This window comes from Pongo abelii, chromosome 16 (assembly GCF_028885655.2).
Source record: "Pongo abelii isolate AG06213 chromosome 16, NHGRI_mPonAbe1-v2.0_pri, whole genome shotgun sequence".
Classification (NCBI taxonomy): domain Eukaryota; kingdom Metazoa; phylum Chordata; class Mammalia; order Primates; family Hominidae; genus Pongo; species Pongo abelii.
The window spans coordinates 97,217,852-97,238,646 of NC_072001.2; the positions used below are offsets into that span (position 1 = coordinate 97,217,852).

At 38.7% G+C, this 20,795-nt stretch overlaps 1 long non-coding RNA gene across 1 annotated transcript in view; it reads right to left on the reverse strand.

The window, feature by feature from the left end:
• The window catches only part of LOC134760224 (uncharacterized), a 205,092-nt gene extending 188,522 nt beyond the window's left edge, over positions 1-16,570 (reverse strand). Inside the window, exon 1 of the long non-coding RNA XR_010137252.1 lies at positions 16,511-16,570. This is a non-coding gene — a long non-coding RNA (uncharacterized LOC134760224). The remainder of the gene's footprint in view (positions 1-16,510) is intronic.
• Positions 16,571-20,795: the final 4,225 nt, after the last annotated feature.

A 20,795-nucleotide genomic window follows, 5' to 3' on the forward strand; every position in this document is an offset into this window, starting at 1 on the left:
CTCTTCAACTTTTGCGGCCAAGATTGACCTCTTAAGCTAAAGGCTTGGTAGGTCTGAGACTTTAATAAATACTCATCGATGAACATTCACATTCCTTAACAGTATTATTTTTCACATCAACCAGAAAGCACATCCAACAGTCATCAAATTTATTAACGTCTTTTAATGACAATCTACATATGGTATAAAGATGAAACAAGTGAACTTACAAAGATGCAGAATTCTGATCAACCACTTTCATAGAAAGATCTACATGTTCTTCAAGGTTGGTCTCACAGAAAAGCAGGCAATAGAAAAGAGGTATTTGCCAAGCATTGATAAGAAATCAACCCAAACTTAAAAACGGAGTAGATATTTCAGGGATTTACTATATTAGCATGATCAGAAAAGTAAAGACTGAAACTATTGTGGGGAAAGGTAACTTGTAGCATTATCAAAAAGATATATCACTTCATGTTTTAATTAAGTCTGAAACAGATTATATGACATCTCATAAGACTGTTAAAGGGTTACATTTGTGCTTTAAAGTACAAGAAATAATTCTGACTGTTTCAAATGAATTCTCTCCTTTTTATGTTTTTACTAACTCTATCCTACAAAGTATGTATTTCTAAAATTAAGAATTCACAAATCCTCTTCCGGGTTCATTCTATACATATGTTTATTTCCCTTTAATTTGATGGGGCTAAGCTGTGGTGAAAACAGCCCTTCCTCCCCCAAAAAGGCAAAGATCAGCAGAAGGACCACCATACAGCAAAACTCTGGTAACACCCAACAATATCACAGTGCCATTTAAGCAAAAGATTCCATCACGCTAAAGTGAGTAAAGCATTTTCTCTAAGGTGGATGCATAGATACCCCATTGTCCCTATAGTATACCACGGAGACCCTGCATAGGAGGACCCTGCATGTGTTCCTTTTCATTTTAGGCACAATTCTAATAAAGCAAGTCCTGATTCCTGCTTATTGACACACACCCAGGCCCTTGCCCTGTACTCTAAGCATATGGTCTCTTTCATGAACACTCAATGTAGAGCTATGTTTAACTACTAGTCTGCACCACGGCATGAATAGTGACCCCCTTGAAGTTTGAGATTATGTCTAATTTCCCTATACATCATCTAAACATAGCTCCATTTCTTGCATACACAGATTACAAAGAGTTCAATGAATGTTTGCTGACTGGGTGTGCTGGTGAGCTAGTAAATTGAAAGGAGCTACAAAAGACAACGAGAAGGAGAATGTGATGTCATCAATCTGATGAAAACGGAAGGCAGAGGAAAACCATTAGAAGTGCTCACAAGAACTCTTTTCTTTAAAAGGAAATATGTCTAGTTAGAAATTTAGAAAACAGGTACATGTTAAGTAAAAATAAATTCAAAGCTTACCCTCAATCCTGACACTTGGAGGTAATTTAGCGTGTTAGTAGTTGTTCTTCATGTTGTTATTTATGGTTTGGTCTTATTCTCTCTTTTTCTCTTGTGTTTTTATAACACTGAAAGAATATGTAGTACTTCATCCTTCTTCCCCTTATACTACATATTGTGAGCATCTTTTCATGTTATTACATAGTCTCCCATATCAATTTTTATGGATATATTTCACTACTAATTGTGACATAATTTAGTCAGAACCACCTCCTGTTTGGGGACACCATTCTAGGTAATTTTTACTCTTCAATTATTATGAAAACTGAGGTAGCTACTCTTATGGGTGGTGGTGGTGTTATTTTTAATCATCATTGGCTGAGTCTATTTAATGAGAGATGGATAATTAGAGACACTGAAGGTATCCTTGTTAAATAGCTAAAGTCACGTACATAATAACAACCTGTATCCTACAAAAACAAAAATGATTACATTTATTTGGATTACTCATTCTTTTCTCCTTTGCTAGGCACTAGAAATACCTAGATGTTATCAAAAAGACAAAAGATAAGTACGGGTGAGGATGAGTGCTACGGTCAATCCTCATATTATACTCCATAATCGATAGAGGAAAACCATGTACTTCAAAAAGCTTTCTATTTATAAATACTAAAGTGAAGAAAACCACATGTCTTACAACTCTGGGAGGATAAAAGAAGACATCATGGCATCCGTGAACATATGACATGGGAAGGGGTGATACTAGAGCCTCAGTGAGAAGAAAGAATCATGCACTAATGCCATGGAAAGTTACAATACTGAGTATTCTATGTTTTATGTTTCTTTCAGCTTTATTGATGTATACTCTAGAAACAAAAATTGTATATATTTAAGTATACAACGTGATGCTTTGATATATGTACATATTGTGAAACAATTACCACATCAAGCAAATTAACACATCTATCTATCTCAAATAGTTCTTTTTCCTTTAGTGGTGAAGACACTTAAGATAACTTTCTTAGCAAATTTCAAGTATGCAATACAGTATTGTTAACTCGAGATGCCGTGCTGTACATTAGACCTCCATAACTTATTCATCTCTAGTAACTGAATCTTTGTACCATTTGACCAATACTTCCATCACTTACCCCTTCTCCCACACCCCAGCAACCACAATTCTATTCTCTGCTTTTATAAGTTTGACTTTTTTAGATTCTACATATAAGTGAGATCATGTAGTATTTGCCTTTCTGTTTGTGGCTTATTTCACTTAGCATAATGTCCTCCAGGTTCATCCATGTTATTGCAAATGGCAAGATTCCCTTTTTTATTTTGAGGTTAATCAGTACACAAACACACACGCACACACAGAATACCGCAATTTCTTTATCCATTCATCTACTTCTGGACATTTATGTTGCCTCTGTATTTTGTAAATAATGCTGCCATGAACACAGGAGTGTAGGTATATCTTTGACATACCGATTTTATTTCCTTTGGATATATACCCAGAATTGGGACTGCTGGATCACGTGGTAGTTCTAGTTTTAATTTTGTGAGGAACCTCCATACTGTTTTCTATATTGACTATGCTAATTAATAGTCCCACCAACAGTGTACTAGGGTTCCTTTTCCTCCACATCCTCACCAATACTTATCTTTTGTCTTTGTCTTTTTGATAACCCCTGTCTAACAGGTGTGGTTTTGATTTATGTTTCTCCGATGATTAGTGATGTGGAGCACCTTTTTATATACCTGCTGGCCATTTGCATGTCTTCTTTTGAGGAATGTCTATTCAGGTCCTTAGCCAATTTTTAAATTGGGGTTATTTTATTTTATTTTTGCTACTGAGTTGTTTGAGATATATATATATATATATAAAAATACCATATATATATGATATAAACTTCCTATCAGATATATAATTTGCTATTCTGTCTTGCACAAATTGTGTAGCTCATTGCAATTGGTTTGCACTTTCATCACATCTGATTAATAGTATCGCTCAGTCTTCCCAGGATCAGATTATCCTAACTTCCGCATAGAAAACCTGAGTTTTATGCTCCTATGCTTGTTAACACTTTTCACCTTCTATCTGGCAGGAGTAATTGTAGATATTTATTTGCATATAAATAATAGTTGAAAGGAGTCTTACAGATACTCTGTATTTTCTCTATTTTAAAAAGCCGCCTTTTTTTTTTCTTTTTTGTAAAGGTTCAACAACACAAAGAGCCAATCAGTGCTAATAAGACAGGCATTTCTTTATTCAGGAAAGAATGTATGGAAGACACAATCTATCTCAAAGTGAAATAGAGATTTATGGTACATATTATAGAAAGTGAGGGTAAAAACAATGGCAAGCATTACATGACTCATTCACTTTGAAACATCTTTCTTCCTACTTTTAATGCTATTAAAGGACTAGAATTGTATTCCTTTCCAGATCCTATCTAGGAGTTATAGGGGAAGCCATATCCTTGAAAAGAGACCGTGAATACATGAAAATCTGCTTTGTGTACATCTCTGGAATATTAATATTTGACACAGACAATGGATATTTCTTGAAATTCAGATAAAATGCTATGCAAACAGAGCTCCATACAAGTCTAAGAATAGCTCCTACCGTAACCCCATCAGATCACCATCCTCAGTGTATTCTATATAGACTTGCTAGAGCTCTAACTGAAAACCAAAAATACTGGGGGAATCAAAAAATGTAGAACTATATTTTAAAGTTTTAATGGAGATAATTTCTATATAGAAATACAAATTGCCGGAATTAACACAAGAGATATTTTTAAATGTAGAGATGAATAAGAATAAAGGAAATCATTTTACAAATTAAATTGTTCCAGGAGGTAGCAGAAGAAGAAAACTTCCAGACAACTTTTACAACACCGCAATAATGCTGCTAACAAAACTTAATATGTATTGTCAGGCGAAGAAAGGTCAAAGTACATCATATCCCTGATTGGGTGATTATTTTACTAGTAGACAAAAAAGAAACATCAGAAAGAAAGATATATCATTGGGGTTCACATCTGAAATGTAAAGATATGCAGGATCTAACTCCAGAAATTCTGATTCAGTTGGTTCAGGATCTGACTCAGACACATGGGAGATGCTAATGTACAGCCATGGTGGAGACTACTGGGATAGTTAGTCTGATTAAAAGTCACATTATATATTTTTTAAAGGCCAAGGATTATTTTTAAAATGAAATTATCACATAAAAATTAAATCATAGGGAAGCATTTGCTAACATATCATTAAAGCGCGAAAGTTTAAAAGAAAAAAAATTGCTCGATTTGACTATATAAAAATTGTTTTATTTGTCAAGAAAAATTGCCATTGACAAAGATTTAGAAGCCCTGAAATATAAATATAAAAGATTCTTATGAATAAATCAGGGGAAGATCAAAATCTCAACTTATGTTGGAAAAAAATGAAGAGCAAAGAACCTGCAGTTGTATTTTATATTAAAATATACAAATGGTCATTAAATATACAAAAGTCTCTTACACACACACACACACACACACACACACACACCAGTAGTAGAAGCAATGCAAAATAAAATAACAATAGGTAGCATTTTTTTGAGACAGGAGTTTCGCTCTTGTCGCCCAGGCTGGAGTGCAATGGCACTATCTCAGCTCACTGAAACCTCCGCCTCCCAGGTTCAAGGGTTCTCCTGCCTCAGCCTCCTGAGTATCTGGGATTAGAGGAGCCTGCCACCATACCGAGCTATTTTTTGTATTTTTAGTAGGGATGGGGTTTCACCATGTTGGCCAGGTTGGTCTCGAACTCCTGACCTCAAGTGATCCTCCAAAAGTGCTGGGACTACAGGCGTGAGCCACCATTCCTGGTCATAGGTAGCATTTTTAATGGAATAATGAAGTTGTAAAGTAAAATGGTTAAGAACATGGGCTTAAGCTCCGTGGTCCACGGGCAAGTTATTCAGCCTCTCTGTTTTGTCATCAGTAAAAGGATTGTTGTAAGGATGAAATAAGTTTTCATATATGTAGCACCTATAACAGTACCCAGCCCATGATAAGTGCCATTTAGCATTTTCTGTTGCTCATGCAAACATTAAAAGCTTACTATTGTTGGTGAGAGTAACGGGAAATATTCTCCTAGTGTGCTAGGGGTTAAACAGTCATACATTTATACTGAAGCACTAATTTATTCATTTATTTAATGATGATTTATCGGGTAACTTCCATGCAACAGGGACTCCTCTGAACAGTGAGTAATCCATAGTGAAGAGTGAACAAACAGATGAAGTACTTGATCTTACAATTTTCTTTTTTTTTGAGACAAGGTCTCACTCCATCCCTCAGGCTGGAGTGCAGCGGCATGATCTCGGCTCAGTGCAGACTCGGCCTCCTGGGTTCAGGGAATTCTCCCACCTCAGCCTTCCACGTAGCTGGGACTGCAGACACAAGTCACAATACCAGGCTAATATTTGGTGTTTTCGTAGAAAAAGGGTTTCACCATGTTGCCCAGGCTGGTCTGGAACTCCTGAGCACAAGCTATCCACCCACCTTAGCCTCTCCAAGTTCTGGGATTATGGGGGTGAACCACCATGCTTATATTCTAATGGGTAGTAAGTAAATGTTTACATAGGTAATATAATAAAAGAATTATAAGGGTTATAAAGAAAAACAAAGAATAGGGAGAGAGAGAGTGACAGAGGTACAATGGTCAGGAAAGACTTTTCAAAGGATATGATATTTGAGCAGAAACTTGAAAAAAAAGAAATCCCTGAGAATGAGGAGGAGGCTTTCAGGCCCTGGGATGGGATGGGATCAAGAACTGTTTTACTAGAGAGCACTTAGCAAGGCAAAGAGAAAGGAAATGAAGTTTGAGACGTAGGCAGGGTTCAGAACATTCAGGGCCTTGTAGGACAGAGGATGGAATTCAGACCTTATTGGAAGTGTTGTGAAAATTTTGGAGGCTATCAGTTAGTGGTATGCTGGTAAATGTTTTAAAAACAGCTTTCCAGGGAAAAGAAAGTGATTTGTAGCATTTGCCAAACTCCATGGTGTGTATATCCTACCATAGCCAATTTCAATATACTAAAGTGAAGTCACTGGAGGCGGAGTTAGTAAGAGATGAGCACCACTGGCTCTCTCCTACGTCAGCGCTGGCCAGCTCTAGTACGTTGCAGCCACCAGAAAGTAAAAAAAGTTACATACATTTTTTTTTTGAGACAGAATTTCACTCTGTCTGCCCAGGCTGGAGTGCAATGGCAAGATCTCGGCTCACTGCAACCTCCACCTCACGGGTTGAAGCAATTCTCCCACCTCAGCCTCCCAAGTAGCTGGGGTTACAGGCGTGCGCCACCACACCCAGCTAATTTTTGTATTTTTAGTAGAGACAGGGTTTCACCATGTTGGCCGGACTGCTCTCGAACTCCTGACCTCAAGTGAGTCGTTCGTCTCGGCCTCCCGAAGTGCTGGGATCACAGGCGAGAGCCACCACGCCCGGCCTATACATTTTTTAAAGCATCACCATGTAAACAGGGTGGATAATAGACCCTAAGGGAGCAAAAGTAGAAGCAGAAAGGCCAGGTAGACAGTGTGCTGTTAAATAATACAGACAATAAATCGAAGTGGCTCAGACTATGGTGGTAACACTGGAGAGTAATAAAAGCAAATGCCTACATAGTGTTACTGAGGGCTAGACGCTGTTTTTAACCTTTTACATATTAACTCATTTAATTCTCACAGCTTCCTATAAATGAAATACTTTTACCCTCATTATATAAATGAGGACACAAACATGGAGAAGTTACTAACTTGCTCAAAGCTAGAAAGAAGAAAGGTGATTCGATGTCAACTACAGTTGACCCTTGAAGAACATGTGTTTGAACTACACAGATCCACTTGCATGTAGATTTCCCTCTGCTTCCGCCACCCCTGAAACAGTAAAACCAACCCCCCGCTTCGTCCTCCTCCTCAGCCTACTCAGTGTGAAGACAAAGATGAAGACCTTTATGATGATCCACTTCCACTTAATGAAGAGTAAATATATTTTCTCTTTTTTATAATTTCGTTAATGACATTTTTTCTGTAGCTTACTTTTTTTAAAGAATACAGTATGTGATACATATAAAATACAAAATATGTGTTAATGAACTGTTTATGTTATCCATAAGGCTTTCAGTCAACAGGAGGCTATTAGTAGTTAAGTTTTGAGGAAGTAAAAAAGTATACATGGACTATCAATTACAAGGGGTGTTGGCACCCCTAATACCCATCCTGTTCAAAGGTCAATTGTAATTTGATTGGCTCCACCATATTGCCTTTCAGGTGTATCCAACCAAGTGGCAACTGAATGGATAAACCAATTGTATCCACAAATTCAAGATGGCTTTTAAAGGTAGAGTCAATAGAATTTTCTAATGAATTGGGTAAACATTTAATCAGTTCAGTTCTTATTGTACTCCCATAGTTACGGTGCTATTGTTTTCATTTTAAAGATACTGCATTGGACTATGAGCTGATGTACTTTATCCCCTATGGTGATAGGATTATACTCCTCTATATCCCACTAATAACTATAAATTATTATTTTTGTATATTTGGGATAAGTGTAATATGCACAGTATTTTTTTCTAATATATGGGGAAAATAGTTACACTTTTCTAGTTAACATTCTAGAAACAACCATTGTGTTTTCAATTTTTCTTAATGCCACAATAAATAGTACTGAAACCTCCAAACTGAGGATCTTGGATATCAGTACATATTTGAATGCTTCTCATTTAGAATTTCTGAAAATTACCCAGACTACTGTTTCTCAAGCTTATTATGTATACAAATCACATGAAACTATTTTTAAAATGTGGTTTCTGATTCTGTAGGTCTGGAGACAGGAATTTCTGAATGGCTGAGTGATGAATTTGACAAACTGTTGCATAAAGCAGTGTTAAAACTGAAACAATTTGCCAAAAATTACTATTTAAAGACTTTGGGAATTGACCAAAGAACATATAACAAAATTTAGAAGCACTTATCTAAGAAAATCTACTGTGGCATTTTAGCTAGGAATTTTTCCCATCTCTGCACCCCCACTCACCAATAGTATGGAGCAGAAGTTCTATCCAGACAGGCAGGACAGATCATAATGCCTGGAAGCTCTGCTCCCTGCCAGAGGAGAACTTGCAGCATTGGAGCAGATAGTGGAAAATCCTCTTGTTGAAAACAAGAAAGCTACGAGTGGCAAACATAACATAAACAGGGAAGGATAACATAAGCCTCAGGTCCGTCCTAGTTGGGAGATTTAACAGAACAGCATACCAGCCAGAAATGTAACAGGAAGATTTAGCGAAATGAGATAGACAAAAGGAAACCTGTTGAGATCCCACTTACACCTGGTCATCTAGAAGGCTATACACATGCACAAAACTGTGTGTCCCTGCTTAGGAGAAACCACAGAAGGCTCTAGTGAGCTACCCACCACTGGCTTAAAATAAGACCTTGCAAATGCAGAACATATAAACCAAGGCATATTTGTAAGCTCCCTGAACTTTGAAAACATTCCCCAGGATAGCCCCAATTCTCCCTGACTTCCAGTATTCACATTCTTAGGTGATCCCCTCCCTTGAGTATGGGCACGACTTGTGAATTGCTTCTAACAAATAGAGTATTGCAGAAATGACAGAATGTCACTTCCTTGATTATGTTACATAACATTTTCATGTCTATATTGCTAGGAAACTCTCTCCCTTTCTGGTTTTGATGGAATAAGTTTCTATGTTGTACACTGCCCTGTACAGAGGCCTGTGTGGCAAGGAACTGAGGAAGGCTTCTAGCTTATAGTTAGCAACAAACTGAGGCCATCAGTCTTGTAACCTACAAGGAACTGAATTCTGCCAACAACCATGTCAACTTAGAAGTGCGTCTTTCCCCAGCTGAGCCTTGAGGTGAGACTTCAGCCCTAGCCAACACATTGATTGCAACTTTATGAATTTCTGAAGCAGAAAATATAGCCAAGTCAAGTCCAAACTCCTGACTCACAGAAATTTTGAGATAATGAAAGAAAAAGAATGGATATGCCACATAGGGGTAGGAGTGGTGGGGAACTGTGGAGTGGAGCCTCTCCCAGATACAAGATCTCCTGATCCTGAAGCGGCACCCTGTTGAGGATTTACCTTCCATCCATGGGGAAATAGAAGCCAAGGGCATGTTCTGTAGAAGAGGGCAACTGCCTCTCAGCTTGAACTCAGGGTTCTAATCATTCCTCAAGTCCTGGCATATAACAGGGGCCCGGTGGGGAGTGAGCCATGCTCCCTTTAAGTTCATCAGTATTTAGCCGGGAAGAGTCACACATGATTGTGCTGGACCAAGGAAAGCCTACAGTTTCATATTCTAGATGGTGTGTGTGTACATGTACTCATGCACACACCACAGGGTGAATTAAAAGGGCTCAGTCACAGAATAACTACGTTGATATCTGCTGAGAAAAGCAGTCTCATGTGTACGGTCTTCTGACCCTGCTTGGCCACATAAGAATGGGCCATGAGCCTGGAACACTTCCTTACCAAGTGTGGGACTATTTTTCCCTGTTTCAGGCTCAATGAGTATTCCTTAGTTCTGCTTAAGTATGTATGTCAATGACCCTCAGGCATGTCTCCAGTTTTCTGTATCTCATATTCCTGGGGGTAGGGGTCAGAGTCCTTCTGTTGTGATGGGAGAAGAGTGTGTTTAGGTAAATTGCCCTACTTGGATGCCAGGGGTTGTGGGGTGGGAACCTGCCAGCCACGGAGGACTGACATGCCATTGAAGCTGATCCGGCTCTGTCCCTTCTCTGTGTAAGTAAAGTGTTGTCCCATCTGGTGCTTGACTGCTTTGTTTTCCTCGGCAACGTCAGTACCAAAATGCAATGGACAGAAGTGTTTGGATGTTTATTCCTGGTGTTTGGCATAGTGTTCATGATCTTTGCTGTTCTCCATGTATTTGGAGTCTTTCCCTGGGACTGGTAACTGTTTCACAGTGCTCTGTTCCATGATATCAGTTTGTTTACTGATCCCGGTAGTCAGGGAGAATACCTCTTCGTTTTAGTTTGAATTCATTTGTTCAGGAAATGTTTGAGTAGCTGGCTGGTTGCAGCAGACATATTGTGGTATAGCTTCATGCATAAACCCAGAAGTCTCTCCCTGGCTAGCCTGTGCCACTGCCCATGGTTTAGAGCCAGGTTTGGGACTAGTACAAGCCATGAAGCACCCAGGGTGTGCAATTTAAGGAGGTGCTTGCTCTCACGTTGTGCAGGTGCTAGCGCCTCACTTGCCTCACCCTAGTCCCACCCTGATTAGTGTAGAATTTCCCAAGAGAACAATAACTCTTCAAGTCATTCTAAGAAACAAATAAGTCTGCTCAGCAAATAAATTTAAGAAATGTTACATAAATTATACATCATTAAGAAACTTACTTGTCAAAACTCTCTATTTAAACTTTAAGAAGTCTAATAATGAAAGAAATCTGCTTAACTTTGCCTAAGCCAGTGCTTTCCAAAATTTTGGCTGATTTTTTTGTTTTTGTTTTTTGCAAAGAATTTGTATTGAAATCCATTAAGTACACTCTGGGAAGTGCTAGGTTTCAGTTATGTTAATATGGCTTTAAGAATCATCAAACAAATGCCTCCTAGAATCTAACTGGTGTGCTGCCGATTTTGATAATTTCCACTTAACTATTTATGAAATCATGGAAAAGAGACTTCCTTCCATTATTCCAGGGTCACTCACTCAGAAGTCTCATTCCCTTAGATGCTGTCATACCACTATGTTTAGCGTATTTCTTTAACTTTCATTATAGGCGTCGCTATGTAATGAACATTCATTCTCACTGGATTCCAGCAATGCTGAACATCTCCAAACCTACCCCCAATTCAGCTCTCAGACTGGCTTTGATCAGCATTTTTATTCATGACGAAATAAATAAGTTGACTTTACGTTGAGCAAACTTGCCAGTGACATGGATTAGGGAGAAACCAAAGAGCAAATTCATTTGACTCTTGGTTATAATCTTCTGAGGTCCAAAAGTAGCTGAATCTAATGAAGGAAATAAAACCACAATCAACACAAAGCTGTGCTATTGGTTCCAGAACAAATAAACCTGTGAAACAAGAAGAGTAGAATCAGAATCAATATGCATAAGATATAGGGAAGTCTAAATATGGCTGAACATATAGGAACCTTTCTAAGAATATAGTGAAAAGACACCGTAAGGAACCAGGGAATCTTCTATCAATAGAAGTGTTCAAGCAAAATATTGTCTGCTGGGCGAATAACATGATGCAAAGGATAATGAGTGAACAGGATTTTAAAGGATAAACTATAAGAAGAAAGAAAGGTAGTCTAGTGTAAAGCATGATCATCAGCGGGACAGGCAGAAGCCCCTTTAATCATCATTATACATGAATACAAAAGAGGAATCAAGAAGAAAAACTAGTGAAAAAACAAAGTTCTATGATTGCTGACAGGGTTAGAGGGAAGGTACCCTTCCTCAATTTAATTGCAATATTGATTTCCATTAGCAGGCATGCATGCAAGTAGGACGGAAGCTGAAAAGGCACAGTTCACAGAGATGTCTTGTGTGTACACTTAGGGGACTAACTGTGCATAATTTATCTGAGGAGGCTTTTTTTGGAATGGTTCTAAGAATTGCTGTTGAGATTCCCACTCCCTCCCTTCCTTGCTTCCTTCCTTCCTTCCTCCCTCCCTCTCTCTCTCTTTCTTTCTTTTCTTTCTTTCTTCTTTCTCTTTTTCTTTCTTTTGCCTGTGAATCAAATCTAAAGTCTCCAGCATAGTTTCTTTGTGACGAACTCCTCTCCCTGACACTAGATACATTGTCAATCTCTAGCAAATGGATCCAGACGCTGAATACTGGGCATGGAGCTCATGCCCATGGTATGGTAATCAAGGGAAGAATTGGAATTGCACAAAGAGAGAAAAGGCCCTGCTTCATAAGCTCAATGACTTCTAAGAAGAGAAGGCAGACCTGTCATTCTCTACTGCCAGGATGTCTAGAACAGGAGAAATGGTGTTTGGCGGTGGAAGAGACTGGGTTAAACCAAGGGAGAATTTCTTTATTAAAAAAAAAAAAACAAAAACTGATACTGCCCCATGTTCCTGGGTGCCTTAGGTATAAATTTTGAGGTTATCTGGATGGCATGCAGACCATCTCTTAGGGATTAATTTCTTGAAGTTTGCACATTCTTTCAGCATTGTTTGTGACATGATAGGATTCCAGCTCAAGGGCTCTAACAAAGTAGATAATTCCAACATAATCCCCTTTCTTTAAATGAACTTCTAGAGATGATGCTGTGTCCCCTGAGATCACATGAGATGCAGCTTAAACCATTCCTCATCTAGAAAGAGAGGAATAAATAAAATAAATCATAACTGTTTGCATTTATTTCCAAACAGAAGATTCCGTAAGATGGTGTATAAGAGGTTTTAACCAGGAAGCGTGAGGAAGAGAAGCCATAAATCACAAGCACAGTCTATGCACCAGGGTCCTTAATAACCTCAGCCTCGTCCTCAGAATGCCTGGAATTCAATAGCACACTGTGTGTGTGTGTGCGCGTGCGCGCGTGCGTGTGTCTGTGTGTGTTGAAGATGGAGGATAGGAAGACAGAGAATGGGAACATCCCTAATGTGGTTTGGCTGTATCCCCACCCAAATCTCATCTTGAATTGTAGCTCCCATAATCTCCATGTGTTGTTGGAGGAACCCAGTGGGAGGTAATTTAATCATGAGGCTGGTCTTTCCTGTGGTGTTCTCGTGACAGTGAGTAAGTCTCATGAGATCTGATGGTTTTATAAAGGGGAGCTCCCCTGCACACGCTCTCTTGCCTGCCGCCATGTAAGACATGCCTTTGCTCCTCCTTCACCTTCCACCATGATTGTGAGGCCTCCCGAGCCATGTGGAACTGAGTCCATTAAACCTTTCTTTCCTTTATAAATTACCCAGTCTCAGATATGTCTTTATAGCAGCATGAGAAAGGAGTAATACAAAAACTCAAAATTCTTACGTACTCCTTTTGCTGGGAGGAAGGCACAGGGGGAAGAGGAAGGGCTGGACCTTCTAGATAAGCATCAATGCACATATTGCAGGATGATCCTGATGTGTGTGACAGTGTTATAACTGGAAGAAGAAAGGATGTAGCATAGAACTGTGGCCCTGTGGAGCAGGGTTGGCTACCTACAAGTTATGGGCAGCTCAGGCAGTTGAGTTGTAGTGAGAATCTCAGAGGATCTGGTCTCAACAGGATAATCTGCAGTTCTAGGAGGCCTGTGTCTTCAGGGGTGTTTCTGTGTGCAATCCTTGGGGGATTCTATTGCCATGCTTTCCCAGAAACATTCTATCTATTGAATGAAAAAGAAAGTAGGGGTTCCCTTAAGGAGCAAGCAAAATGTCCCTCAATATACTTGGTCAGGAATACCCTGGAAAACTCTGAACTGTACCTTGTGGTGTTGTCCAGGCTAGCAACATCTATTGAACTTCCTTTTTGCAAAAGGAGATAGCAGTAAGGTGTGTGTGTGTGTGTGTGTGTGTGTGTGTGTGTGTGTGTATATATATAATGTATACATGTAAAATCACATTTTACATGTAACTTTTCTCTCCAAAAGGATTGTCCATTCTTTTTGGCAAGGAGAGTGATATATTCTTTTGGAAAGAAAAGTTACATGTAAAATGAATAAAATTACTACCAGACATGAAAAAGTAGCTGCCTTTGTTTCCCATGGAATATTCCTGGCTCATGTAAAAATCTATTTTGAGGTATCTGTGACCATGCCCTAACATCATCTGCAATCCTGAGCTTTCTCTCTGTTTATTAAATGTTCATGTCTCTTAAGAGAGCCAGGGGATACAGAAAAGTTAAAAGTATGCACTTGTTCAAAAATGGATTTGAAAGAGAGGAAGAAATTCCAAAACTAATGATCATCAGTATGATTTTGCTTTTGGGTACAAGAGCCTGAATTATTGTCTGTCCTTGAAACCCACACTTAAGTGTTTATTAGCCCGGGTGGGTGCATGTTCCCTGACTAAGATGTTTCTTGAATGCCAAGGAGTACAGTCGCCTGTGCACAATCCAATCTTCTCTCATTATTCCTAGAAGATCCTTACAATCACCTCAGGAGCTCTTGTTTTTCTCAGCCCAGCAGGTCTGATTTCCTTATTCTGTCACCAGTCAGATCTCTTCCCTGAAATGACAGAGTTGGGGCAAGCTGTGAGGCATGTTGATAAAAGGGTGCGTTCCTATTTGAGCAGACAGGATGAAGGTGATGAAATAGAAAGGCATCCTTTCTGCTGCTCTGAATACCAAGCAGGAAGTCAGAGCGGATCAAAGGCAAATGAAGTCCACAGGATTTATGACAGGTGTGCTCAGGAGAATAGCAATCGGGAGGAGGAGATTTCTTACTCAGGGCAGCAATGGTGGTGGCAGCAGCATTGGGGTCAACAATGAAAATGAAGAAAAACCCAGAATGAACACTGCTAGGTGGAACAATGGAGGAGATAAATATGTTCTTATTAGCAAAAAGTGACCTTAAAAGAATTTGAATTGAATATACATGAGAATGAGTTCTTGGTGGAGGGATGGGGAAAAGAGAAATAAACCATAGACTCTCTCCATAGAAATAAAGTATACCAGTGCTGTTGGTATGAAGGAAGAGGAAGAAGTACAGGCTCCTGACTTCATTTCCAATGAGGAAATCCTAGAAACATCACCAGGATTTCCATTTCTTTCTTGGTTTGCAAACTAAGAGACTACGATGACTTTGAAAATATCCTAATTTCTCCATAGAATCATGTAATCTATGTCCTGTTTGAGGTTTGAATGTTCCTATGTGTTTTGGGGGTGGGCATGTTTCACTCATGTAGAAAAGATTCTTCAGTAAAAACACCAATTTGCAAACCTCATATCAAATAGTGAACACCACAGTGCCAGTCATGAATAGGAATTCCTGCTCTAGGCCTTTACTCCAATCAATAATTGTGAAGGGTCTGAGATTTTATCCTACTTGAAAGCTAACAAATTAGCCTACACAGTTTCATGGATGTTTATAGAAAACACAAGACTCCTGGGTCAGAGACAAAAGACAATGTAACTCACAGCACAGCAAGCATCAGCAGCAGCAGCATTATTTGCATCAGTTTCCCTTGTCCACCAAGTCCCATGCAGCAGTGCAAACAAGACCAGATAGCTTCATGCACATAAATTGCCCTTATCACAGGAAAGAAACCCTGAGCTGAAGGTATCTAAATTTTTTATAATGAGGAGTAAGCATGTGTGTCCTTTGCTTGTGAAAAGTTACTATCTCTTTCCTCTAAGGCTGAACAAACATCCTTTCAATGATAGTACAAAATGAAGACACTCAATGTTTCTTCTCACAAGATGTGCAAAAATGCAAAATACCCATGCAAGATTGTCTTCCAGCAGGTCTTATGTCCGAACTTTACAGAAATTACTTCCCATTCCTGGATCTTATATTTTCATATCTTTAAATAAAGGTATTAAACTGGATCAAATTTAAGGTCATTTCGTGGCAACAAAAACAAAATGATTATTTCTTTTTTTAAAGACCAACCTTGTGAAGATTCTGCTCTTCAAGGTCTTACAATCTCAGAAGGTCACGCTTACTTTCAAATGATCACTGCTGGTTGGCATTTTAAACACAGGCACACACAAATTCAAAGTATCAGTACCTCCACAAGAGTGATGTTTCATTTCTAATTTTTTGTGGGAAAGCCCAGTAAAGTGGAAGGTAATATTAGGAGGAAAACCGAGCTGTGATTGAAGCAACGCATATATCTTATTTCTTCTTCTACCATCTCAGATTAATTGTAAATGCATTTTCTTTAATCCGAACACATGGAAAATAGACTGTGAGTGTAATCTCTGTTGAAAATTTCCTTACTTTTAATCTTTTCCCCTCACTCTCATTGTGAACTTGTTCTGGGAGTGAAATAATTTGTTGAAATAGAAACTTTGCAAGAGAAAGTTTGCTGATTCCTGCAAAAGAAGCCAGGTCATTAGGCAAAGACCTAATGCATCTGCTACCAGTGGCCTTGGTAACCTGCCAGTGTAAACCACAAAGTGCTCATGATGATAGAGGCTTCCTGATACCTGTGATCTGGACAGCCATGCTAGCCTGCTGACACTGGATTCAGAAGGGTCACCTTTCATGTCTGGGTTTCCCCGACAACATCAAAAATGCCACTCTTCCAGCTTTCAATTCCATAGAACCCTTGTCTATCAGGGTTTCAAAGCTCAATGGAAATCATTCGTATTAGCAGGGTGCAGTGGATCACGCCTGTAATCCCAGTGCATTGGGAGGCCGAGGCAGGTGGATCACCTGAGGTCAGGAGTTCAAGACCAGCCTGGCCAACATGGTGAAACCTCATCTCTACTAAAAATACAAAAATTAACTGGATGTGGTGGCAGGTGCCTGTAATTCCAGCTACTCTGGAGACTGAGGCAGGAGAATTGCTTGAACCTGGGAGGCAGAAGTTGCAGTGAGACGAAATTACACCACTGCACTCTAGCCTGGGCAACAAGAGCAAAAAAACAAGAGCAGAAAAGGTGTCACACCTTTCCCCAAGGGAAGATTAGCAGAAGGTTACCTAGAAGCAAGCACTGAGGCCTCTGAGTATATAACATTGCCAGAACAGCTCTGTCCTATATCATTCTTGAGCTGGGCTCAGATACACCAACTGATGAGGCCTGAGTTAATTTTTTGCCTAGCTTAGTATTGGTGTGGGTGGGTTGTGCCCTGGCCGTCATTTTACTACCTACCACCCAATTATAGCTGTCTTCTATCTTTTCTCTATGTTTACTCTGCTCTTATAACAGGTGTCTGCCTGTCATACTCACAGTGGGTACCAGTTATCACCTTCTTCCTACATGCCTGCCGGAGCCAACATATACAGATACGCAGATTTTAAACTTCAGAATTCAGCAAGGCACCTTCAGACAGACTCCTTGCGGAGTTTTATGGTGCCCAATCTACACAACCACACCTGGTAGCGTTCCGGGCCTTTGTGAAACAATTTACATGGCTTTGCTCATATAATCCTCACAACAACCCCATTAAGGTAGGCGTTATTATCTAAATTCTCACAAGAGAACACTAAGCACAGAGAGGTTACATTCCCCAAGGATTCACAGCTGCTAGATAACCAAACTAAGAGATATGCCTGGACAACTGCATCTGAGGCTTTCAAAAATTTTTAAAGCCAAATCAGCTTTTGCTCAATGAAGCATAAGCAAAAACACAACTAAAATAGAACAAAGTTGAGCAGCTTCCCTCTGATTTGTCCCATCTTCTCTTCCTTCCCCAGGCCCACTAAGGGTTCCCAAGGGCTCTTAAATGATCCTTGGTGGCTGACTTTTTCTGGGCTAGACAGAGGAATCCACTGAACACTTCTAAGGTTATTGTTACAAGGGTATTTGTACAGCTCTTGATAATCTCCTTTCTATACAGTCTAGAACTTTCTACCTTCTCCCTACAATCAATGCTTCACGTCTCCCAGTTGCTGGCTGCACCTGTTCAATAGACTCTTTTTGTTGAGTTTCACTGAGACCAAGATAAATGTGCTTCTTTGTTACCATCATCTCATTACAAATCAGACAGAATTCTCCAAGCCCCTTTGAACATGAACATCTGGAATACAGCCTACTTTCCATGCCCGGAGAGGAGCCTTTGAGGATACAGATCCCTCTAACTCAAGGCAGTTGGGGACCCAACTACATCTCTCTTTGCACCCTCTCTTCTTCCTTAAATCTAAATAAGCCTCTTGGTCAAAAGCAGAGCCATAGTGTATCAGCACCAAGCTCCTTACTAAGAGAAGGCCTTTTTACTAATTCACAGAGCTTACTTAATGGTGAGGCTGGTTTTAGCTCTTCCAAAGGACATAAAGCATGGAAACATTTTCCCCTTCAGTTGGTTACCTCCTGACAACCCATAGACCCAAACAGTTCACTAGTCTGCCACTTCTCTGACTCTACAGGATGGGCTAGGTACCCCTTGGTAAACTCAGTCCTTCTCTCATCATAGCATTTAACTCTCTGTCTTGTGGCTCTCTGCTTATTTGTTCCTCCCCAACTAGACTCCCAAATCCAGGAGAAAATGGATTTTATCTTCTTTGTTCAACACTCTACCCATGCCCCTTGCACTGAACCTGACATATAGTACGTGCTCATTAAAGATCAGTTGAGTGAATGAATTATTGTGAATTATTGGGTTACAAAGTACTAGTTAATGATTTATATTTCTAATGGTAATAATAACTGTGTATTTAGATTGGATTTATTTTTAATTTTTAAACTTGTATTAAGTCTGGGAAGATAATTTTAACTCTCCTCTCAAAAATGTAAGTAACATTTATTCTTTATTGTCAGGAATAATAATATAAAATGGGTTTGAATCCAGTTTGCAATTCAAATAATTGACCACCTGTCTGTATCTGGTTGTAATTCTGAATTTGTCAACCATCTAAGCAGACTTTAATAATCCTTTAACAAATCTTTAATTTGCTTTAAAGAATGTGTTCTATTAAACTTATTCTATCGTCCATTTTAAAAAGTTATTTAAATTTTGATGTAAATGTAATGTTTGTGCTTTATTTAAACAGTCAACAGTCAACATTTCACTGTCTAAAAAGTAAGTCTGACAGCAAGTATCTGTTTTTATTATTATCAGAAGGTTTCTTTTTACTTTTAAAATATTGAACTTAAATACCAAAACTGTAGTATAAATTTGGCAATGTGTACTTTTGTCTTGATGTCACATAATTTTATCTCCTCTAAAATTCCCCAAACTAAAACCCTAAGGTTTTCTTCCTCTATCAAATGTGACTGAGGTATAGAGTTTGAATCTCAGATTACAGTCTTTGTTCTTTGCAAAAGAACCACAGGTGCTATAGGTAGCCTCTTTGATCTGTTCAACTCACAGCCCCTACTTAGGTACCCACAGAGGGAAATATTTGAGAATTGAGTTTTGTCTACTTTGACTTCCCCTTGACAAACTCGTTCTCACATTATTTCCAGAGACAAATATTTTGAAAGTGAAGAACACAAGAGGTCACTAAATATTAGCTTTCAAAGACTTCTAGTCACATGATATTTGCTTGGGTTACCTCTTCTTGGAGTCTATATAAAGAATGATGTTTACTCTTGAACACTCTTCAGTGCTGAGGTGCTGCTGGGCAAAGAAATATGCAGAAAAGAATGTAAACATGGTTGGGGCTTGCTTGGTTTTGTAGACGCAGAAACTTTTGCTCGATTTAGGCAAGTCAGAACACTGAGAAGTAGAGAATGAGAAACACATAAGACTTTAAAGGCAAAAATGGTCTTACATAAAAATCAAACGAATAAAACATAACGAACATCTTCCTAAGCCCAGATTTTACACCAGGTCTGAGTTGATTTCTCACTACAACTTAAGAGTACAGCTACAACATTTTCTACTGGTCTAAAATAACTGAGAATTATTTAATTTACCTTATCCAACAAGCATGAAATGATAGGCCTAGTGAATCAGAGTTTTAAGTCAATTAAGTATAATTTGTAACTGTCAGAAATCTAAGTTAACCATTCAGCCCCTCTCCCTGAAAATATTATTGGATGAAGTTAAACTTGAATAGCTTCCAGTAGCTGAATTGTCCCATATTAGTTCAATTAACACTGCACATGTTAAGTGCTTATAAATTTTACCTAAGATTTTTCCAAGGTGGTATGTGCATTTTGCTGCCTTCCTTACACACAGCATTTAAAACATAAACTTAACCTTTTATGACAATTCAAGTCTAAATTGGTATTGTTCTACTGAAAGCAATATGTTAAGATCTCAAACAGTCCAGGCTCAGAGATTTCTTAGCTGTGTGATAGTTCACAAATTATTTAATTTCTCGATCCTCTGCTTTCTTCTTAGTAAAATGAGAAATATACTTATTTGCCTGACTGCCAAAATGTCCGTGAGGACAGTGAGGCAACAAATGTGAAGGAAATGTACAAACAAGACAGTATTTTGCAGATATGAGAGCAGGGAAGCATAGGGAGGAGCAGTCAGATGGAAAACTTTATTACAGATAATATTTTGACAAAATTTTCAACTGTTTTTCAACTTTCATTGCTCTGTGTAGGATTGTTTTCTTGATAATGATACATTAATTTTGTTTAAAAATTATGCTTTTAATTAAAAGAATTTTTCCATATGTTATTATACTTTTTCTCATTTGTCAACAAACATATTTGTGTTTTTATCCTCTTCTTATAATTTTTTTCAAAGAACTCTTAACCTAATAAAAAGAATAACATATAATTTTCAAGAGATTTCTATGTGCTAGGTACTATTTTCATCCCCATATTATAGATGAGGAAACTGAGGTACGCAGCCATTAGGTAGCAAAAG